Source organism: Mesocricetus auratus, unplaced genomic scaffold (assembly GCF_017639785.1).
Source record: "Mesocricetus auratus isolate SY011 unplaced genomic scaffold, BCM_Maur_2.0 Super-Scaffold_100008, whole genome shotgun sequence".
NCBI lineage: Eukaryota > Metazoa > Chordata > Mammalia > Rodentia > Cricetidae > Mesocricetus > Mesocricetus auratus.
In genome coordinates this window covers 60,333,029-60,341,307 of record NW_024429192.1, presented here as the reverse complement: position 1 = coordinate 60,341,307, position 8,279 = coordinate 60,333,029, and the positions used below count along the sequence as shown (strand labels likewise).

Genomic DNA, 8,279 nt, shown 5'->3' with positions numbered 1-8,279 from the left:
TGGATATGGTTGCTTTCTTAAACTGTGAGAAGCCGGGCGGTGGTGGCTCACGCCCTTTAATCCCAGCACTCGGGAGGCAGAGGCAGGTGGATCTCTGTGAGCTGGAGACCAGCCTGATCTACAAGAGCGAGTTCCAGTAGTCTCCAAAGCCACAGAGAAACTCTGTCTCGGAAAGAAAGAAAGAAAGAAAGAAAGAAAGAAAGAAAGAAAGAAAGAAAGAAAGAAAGAAAGAAAGAAAGAAAGACTGAGAAGATAGCTTTCTTGTACTTAAGTAACAAAAACAGAGGGAAGAGGAGGGGAGGGAGGGGAAGACAGTGTGCTTAACAGAGATGAAGAAGTGAGGAGGAGGCGCGAGGAAGGCGAGAACACATCCGATGGACTGGAAAGCTATAACGCCGTGGACAGGCTCCTGCAGTGCTATGACCTGCGTGTGCTGTCCACACTCCTATGTGAACGTCTAGCCTTGGGCTGGGTGTGATGGCCCATGTGCTGAATCTCAGCATTTGGAAGCCTGAGGTGGGATCACTGCTGTGAACTCCAGGAATGAGATCCTGACTCAGAAATGAAGAAGAAGGAAGAGGAGGAGGAAGTAGAAGAAAAGAAGGGGTGGGACTGGGCAGGGTGGCTCCCTCTGTGACGCCAGGAGGCACGGGTAGAAAGACTGGTGCAAGACACAGCGAAACCTGGTCTCAAAAAACAGCAGAAAATTACTTTGTGTGTGTGTGTGTGTGTGTGTGTGTGTGTGTCCATGAGGGTAAGTGCTGCCCATGAGACCAGAAGAAGGCAATGGGTCCCTGCATACCATTGTGAGCCGCCTGATTTGGAGCTGGGAACTGAACCCACGTCCTCCCCAAGTGTCCCAAGTACTCTTAACCACTGAGTCACCTGTAATAACAACTTTTAAAGCCAGATACAAATAAATAAGCAACAGAGGTAAAAAAAAAAAAGCCATGGGAAGCTGAGTGAGAGGCAGGAGGTTAAGGCAGAGACTTAGTGATGAACCACAACACAAGGAGGCTAGGACATAGAAAGACACCAGGAGACAGGAGCCAGGCAGGGACAAGCACTCTCTGTACAGCCCTGGTCAGCCTGGAACTCACTATATAAGTCCAGATGTCTTAGAACTCACAGAGATCCGCCAGCCTCTGCCTCTTGGGTACTGGGGTTCAAGGTGTAAGCCACCAGGCCTGGCTCGTGGAAATGAACACAGTGTGCCCAGGTAAAGAGTCCTGTCCCCCAGGAAGCTACTTGTCATCACACCTGAGGGTGAGAAGCCAGACTAAAATGTCGACACCTGGTAGAGGTTGAGTCAGCTTCTTCACACTGCTGCAACAAATTCCAGTAAAGCCGGTGGCAGAAACAATTCATCCTTATTATACCTTACGTAGGTCTCAAACCACAAGTCCAGTCAGTCTCACTGGGCCTAGGTCAAAGTGGCGACAAGATGTATGCAGAGTCTAGGCTCAGGAGGATAGGATTTATTTATTTGTTCTGTGTACATCATGCTTGTGGTTGTGAGCCACATGTGGTTGCTGGGAATTGAACTCAGGACCTCTGGAAGGACAGCCAGTGCTTTCAACCTCAGAGCCATCTCTCCAGCCCTACCATATCCAGCACCTTCATGTCTCTCTATTTACAACATGCTGCCTTTTCTCCGTGTATCAAATCACCTTTTGCCTCTCTTATAGGGATGTGTGTGACTGCATTTAAGGCCTCCTTGCACAATGCAAGATAAACTGTAATCATGCTTGGAATGGTGGCTCATGCCTGTAATGCCAGTATTTGGAAGGCAGTGGGGGGAGGGGTTGCTGCAAGTCTGTGGCCAGTGGTCTATCTGGTGTTCCAGAACAGCCAGGTATGCTAGTTACTTTTCTTTTTTGTTTTATTTTGTTTTGTTTTGTTTTTCGAGACAGGGTTTTTCTGTATTGTTTTGGAGGCTGTCCTGGAACTCGCTTTGTAGACCAGGCTGGCCTCGAACTCACAGAGATCCACCTGCCTCTGCCTCCCGAGTGCTGGAATTAAAGGTGTGCGCCACCAATGCCCGGCTGTTAGTTACTTTTCTATTGTCAGCACAAAACACCATGGTCAAGGCAACTTATAAAAGAAAGCATTTAATTTGTGTGTGGTTCAAGCTTCCAGGGGGTTAAAGTTCATAATCTCTGTGGCGAGGAGCATGGTGGCAGACAGGCAGGCATGGCACTGGAGCAGTGACTGAGAGCTCACACGTGATCCACAAGTATGAAGCAGAGAGAGAGAGAGAGAGAGAGAGAGACTGGGAATGGAGTGGCTTTTAAAATAACAAGCCCACCCCAATGACACACCTTCTCCAAGGCCACACCTAATGGTCCCAAACAATTACACCAACTGGGGCCCAAATGTTTGAACATATAATTCCTATGGAGACCATTTTCATTCAAAGCATCACATCAGGACTATGTAATGACTCTCAAATAGATAGATAGATAAATATGGAAGATATCCTTAGTTATACCTGCATACTTTTTTCCTTAAAGGAAACATGTTCAATCTGTGACCCATGGGCCAACGATAGACACAAATGTTGCTCAACTATAAATTATAAACTTACTTCAGAATCGTGAGTTTTTTATGTGTGATTGTGTATGCGTGTGCATGTGCGTGTGCGTGTGTGTGTCCGTCTGTCCAATGTGACTCCATAGAGCACGTGTGGCAGTCAGAAGATAACTTTTGGGAATCAGCTCTTCCCCTCTGCTGTGGGCCTTTGCCCTGAGCTATGCCTCCAGCCTGGAAATGGTCTTCATCCTCTTTGTAAACAGAAAGGCTGTGTGGTGATGCAGGCTGTCCTGTCCGCAGCGGGGCTCTCCACTGTGACGCGCTGGCTCCCCGCTGGAACACCTCTGCCGCTATTTGGCTCACCCACAGGACAACTGGAAGCCAAACATTTTTCCTTCTCATCACCTCCTCCCCTCCCCGCCGGGAGCTTTCCTGCTATTCCTGCATTCCGGATGGAATGGTGCAGCCAGGACACCAATGATAGCTGAAGCAGGACATGAACGCTGGGCAAGCCAAGGAACAGAGTGTAAAAGGGTTTGGTAAACACACGAGGGAGACTAGGGTGGACACGCAGGTCCAGACCTGCCTCATTAGGCAGGAAATGTTACTTAAACCGTCTGCTCTTCCGCTGATGGCAAGAGGGCAGAAGCCACCTTAGGCAGCAGTGAACCTGTGCCAAATGGAACTCTGCAGCTAAGACACGCTGCTTCGGGACTTTAAGTCACTGCAGAAACGAAGGGACTTTTAATTCGGGAGAGCAAGGGTCTTGGTTTCTATGGCGCCGCCTGTGCTCCTTTTGCCCCGCAGGCCCTGAACAAGCTCAACCTTCCTACCTGTAGTTACCTGTCTGTAGGTTATAAAGCTTATGTTAGCTGCCTAGAGAGACTGAAGAGTTACTGTCAGAGATCTCTGCACTGGGGAAGCCAGGACTCTTGCCTTCACCACAGAAAAGAACTTTAGGATGAATCAGTATGAAGCAGAATTGGATATTAAGAATAAATACTTTCAAAAATTGTGTATGTGCACTAATATGTGTGTGTGTGTGGTATTTACATGCTCGAGTTTGTAGTATGTATATGCTCATGTGTGCATGTGTGTGTATGGTATGTGTATTCTTGTGTATGTGTGTGGTATGTACATGCTTATAAGTGTGTGTGTGTATGTGTGTGGTGTCTGTGTGGTGTGTGTGTGTGTGTGTGTGTGGTGTCTGTGTGGTGTGTGTGGTGTGTGTGTGGTATGTGTGTGTGTTGTGTGTGTGTGTGTTGTGTGTGGTGTGTGTGGTGTGTGTGTGGTGTCTGTGTGTTGTGTGTGTGTTGTGTGTGTGTGTGTTGTGTGTGTGTTGTGTGTGTTGTGTGTGGTGTGTGTGTGGTGTGTGTGTGGTGTGTGTGTGTGGTGTCTGTGTGGTGTGTGTGGTATGTGTGTGTGTGTGGTGTGTGTGTGTGGTGTGTGTGGTATGTGTGTGTGTGTGGTATGGGTGTGTGGTGTGTATGTGTGTGGTGTGTGTGTGTGTGTGTGTGTGTGTGTGTGTGTGTGTGTGTGTGTGTGATATGTATCTAAAGTGGGGGTTTGGCACCAGATGTATAAACTAAGGACATGACTGCATTAAGGCATGGTTGGAAAAGGTTTTTATTGTAGGTCTGAGGGAGAGGACAGCCAGAGGAATCTGAAAGAGTCCACAGCAGGGAGAGAAAGTAGTAGACTAAACATGGCCAGCAGACTGGACCGGGCCATGAGAAGGGGCAGTCAGAGAGGAAGAGAAGACAGGAAAAGAAGAGAGAGCACACAGATGAAAGGGAAGGGTTATATAAGAACGAGAAGCTGGGGGCAGGGAAGCTCATGAGCTAGAGAAGGTTTAGGGAGGGGTGGGTGAGAAGAGTTAAGAGCAGCCACAGGTACTGAGTGAGCCTTGGTGTGTTAATAGGCACAATAGTTGGACATATACATATTGTCTAGATCCAAAAGAAACACCTTGAATGGTTAACTATATAGCCATAGCTGTCCTGGAACTCATTCTGTAGACCAGGCTGGCCTCAAATTCAGAGATTCACCTGCCTCTGCCTCCTGAGTACTGGATTATAGGTAGGTGTGCATCACTTATGTCCAACGAGAATCACCTGCCCTTGGGCAGTATTAATAATCAGGAAAATAGCTTTCCAATCTGCCATCCGTGGTGGAACCGCCACCAAGATGCAAATTTTTGTGAAGACCCTTATGGGGAAAACCATCGGACACTATAGAAAATGTAAAGGCCAAGATCCAGGATAAGGAAGGGATTCCTCCTGAGCAGCAGAGGCTGATCTTTGCTGGTCAGCAGCTGGAAGATGGCCGTACTTTGACTACAGCATCCAAAAGGAGTCCACCCTTCCCCTTGTGTTGAGACGTGGTGGTGCGAAGAAGAGGAAGAAGACGTCGTACCCCACTCCCAAGAAGAATAAGCATAAGAGAAAGGGGATGGCAATGGCAAAATTAGTCACCTTCGTTGGGAGTGTCCATCTGATGAATGCAGTGCTGGAGTTTTCATGGTTAGCCATTTTGACAGACATTACTGTGACAAGTGTTGTCTGACTTACTGCCTCAACAAACCAGAAGACAAGCAGTTGTGTGTGAATAAATAAAAAGACATGGAAAAACAATCAGAGAATTAAATGTCAAATGAGACAAAGAGTTGGGGTTTTGTTGTTGCTGCTGTTTGTTTTGTTTTTCTTTTCCAGACAGGATCTCATGCAGTTTTGGCTGTCCTGGAACTCTCTCTAGAGACCAGCCTGGCCTCGAACTCACACAGATCCTCCTGCCTCTGCTTCCTGAGTGCTGGAACTAAAGATGTGTGCCACCAATGCTGGGCCAGAGAGTTCTTAATTCTCAACTCACCGCACAGCTTTGCTGAAAACTCAGGGACAACTGACAGGAAATGGCCAACAAAAGTCACCTCTACAAGAAAATCTGCTCCCCACAGAAAGAATGAAGCATCCTGGAAGAATATGGTCTAAGCAGGGAACAGTGAACATGTCAGGATTAGTCACACTTGTCTCTGCTTCCTGAGCACGGGAAAACCTGTGGCTGAAAACATTGTATACACGCCCTTGGCTCAGTTGCACCTTATTTTCAGTATGACTATTCCCATTCCTATACAGTGGGGAAAATGGAATGGAGTTATAACACAGACTTTTTAAAATATTTATTTTTTCTTCTTTTTTTTAATTTCATTTTTTTGAGACAGGATGTTTCTGTGTAGCCCTGGTTGTCCCAGAACTGGCTCTGTAGACCAGGCTGGTCTTAAACTCACAGAGGTCTGCCTGCCTCTGCCTCCCAAGTTCTGGCATTAAAGGAATGGGCCACCACTTCCCAACTTATTTTACTCTTAAGTGGTGTGTGTGTGTGTGTGTGTGTACAGTTATTATACGTGTGAGTGCAGAGACCCAAGGAATCAGATCCCATGGTTATGAGCGAGTAGATGTGATTGCTTGGAATTGAACTGGGGTCCTCTGGAAGAGCAGTATGTGTTCTCAATGGCTGAACCCTCTCTCCAGTCATATCACAGAAGCTTTTTAAGGAAGGAGGAAAATGACACTGGCATTGTGCTATGAGACCCCTCTGGGGGCAACAGGAGTGGACTGGAGTTGAACTGACGAACTGGAGATCAGTTAGGAGGCTGTGGCTGCCACACAGGCTCAGGGGGAGTGAATATCACCCCTGCCCCTGGCTTTGTCACACCACTGTGGTCTGCAGACCAGCAGCCTGGGTGTCACCCTGAACTCAGGCAGATGTGTGAGCCTCACCCAGACTACTGTAATAGGAATGGGAGACTCCAAGCTACACTGGAATCTGATCAGCGTTGACAAAGCTCACTGGGCTTTTTCATTTGTTTTTAACCATGGATCTCTCTAAGAATCAGAAGAAAGTCAAATATGGCAAGGAAAATAAAAGGTAAGTACGTACCAACTTAGTGAAGCCTGGATGGGATTCCCCAGAGAGCATCACAGCCACAGCTGGGCCTCAAGGAATCCCAACTCTTAGTTTATTAGTTGTTTTAGTTGGGGGAGGAATGGTAAGGAATAAGCAGTTCAAGAAAATGTTAACCTTGAAATACAGGCATCTGCGTGGAGCCCCAGTGAAGCTCGGTCATGGTCATTCTTCAAGGGCCAGACACTGTTCCCATCTTCCCCTCACCCCATCAGTATTGTTCCCCCAAACCTCTGGTGATCTGAACAGATACCCTGGAGAGACAAAACGGGGCCCACCCTGTTTTCCTGGGGCAGGATAGCGCCTGCCTGTGTGTTTTTCTTTAGTCTCAGAAAAGCCAAAATTAGCCTCCCTGTTGTTTCTTTTCTTGGGAGCCTCTAAATTGTATCTCAGGAAAAGATTATTGTGCTCTCGGGACCCTATCTTATCGTGGGGTGTGGTGGGGGGTGAGAGGAAAATGGTCTTTGACAAATTGGTTCAATTCGGACAATCACATGACTTCCCACCACGTAATTGCCCACCCCAGCTTTAGTAAAAGCTATTGTGTCAATTCCCAAATATTTAACCAGGCCTGACAGAGCAGAGAGGTCTGAAGCACTCGTGTGGATGATCTCTTTGCATTTATTTTCTTTCTGTGGTGACACGGTTGGGGGGGTGGCTCTGGGTTCAGGGCTTATGTTACCACTTATCTGTCACTAACTTAGTTTTTGTTTGTAATTAATTTTCATTTAAAAATTTAAAAATCTTATTTTACATACCAGTTCCAGTTCCCTGTCCCTCCTGTCCTCCCATCTCACCCCCTATCCACTCCTCAGGTAGGGTGAGGCCTCCCACGGGGAACCATCAAAGTCTACCACATCGTTTGTGGTAGGACGGAGCTCCCCCCCCCGTCTATACTGAGAGAGTATCCCTTCATAGAGACTGGGCTCCCAAAGCCCACTCACGCACCAGGTATAAATACTGGTTCCATCTGCGAAGGACAGGAACTACAGCGGTAGCACGCAGACCATCAGGGGCAGTCTCTACCTTTCTGCTGGGGAGGATGGCTCTGTTTGAGGTGTGGGCTCCAGAGACTGGAGTCAGTGTGCCTCTTCAGCTCGTCTCTTTCTCAGCCACTTTGAGGAGACGTGAAACCACTCCTCAGAAGAAAAAAGCACGTGTCACGAACCAGGGAACAAAATGTGACTTGTGTTGTCAGAGCTGAAAGTTTCACACAAAGAATTCAAGGCATGGCCAGGCCTTTGCCCTTATGCAATCTTCAAACACTCCTGGGTCGGCTGAGAGCATGTGTGCGTGCGTGCGTTCCCACTGGCCTCACTCAGCCTTGCTCAGCTTGCTGTCAGGGGACATTCGGGGGACAAGGCAGGGGGTGGGCAGCCACACGTGAGAACGAGCATTATCGATGGGGAACACTTTTCCCCTCTGCTCATGCGGTCATCTGTCTGATATGCCGGTGGGTGGAGGTGGGCAGGAGGGAAGGGAGTGTCCAGCAAAGAGCCATGAGGTCATCGGAGCACCAGGCTTTCCTCACTGACCACTGGCCACAATTGTCTTCCTGCTTGGATTCCCAGGGGCTTTACCACAGATTTTCTTCCATCTCAAACTATGACCTGACAGTCAGATAGGCAATGTATTATTTGTCGAGAGATATAAGATTAATCTGGAAACTGCAACTGGTTCCCAGCTTTGCTGACGGCTCTGATGTGTTGGACTCTATCTGCCCTTCCTGCTGTGCAAGCCCCCAGCTAGGCACGACTATGTGGGCAGTCCTCCTGCTTTGCCTAAGA

General features: G+C 47.9%; 1 pseudogene; it reads left to right on the top strand.

Moving 5' to 3' along the window:
• The first annotated feature begins 4,719 nt into the window (after nt 1–4,719).
• Nucleotides 4,720–5,147, top strand: LOC101824614 (annotated as a pseudogene).
• Nucleotides 5,148–8,279: the final 3,132 nt, after the last annotated feature.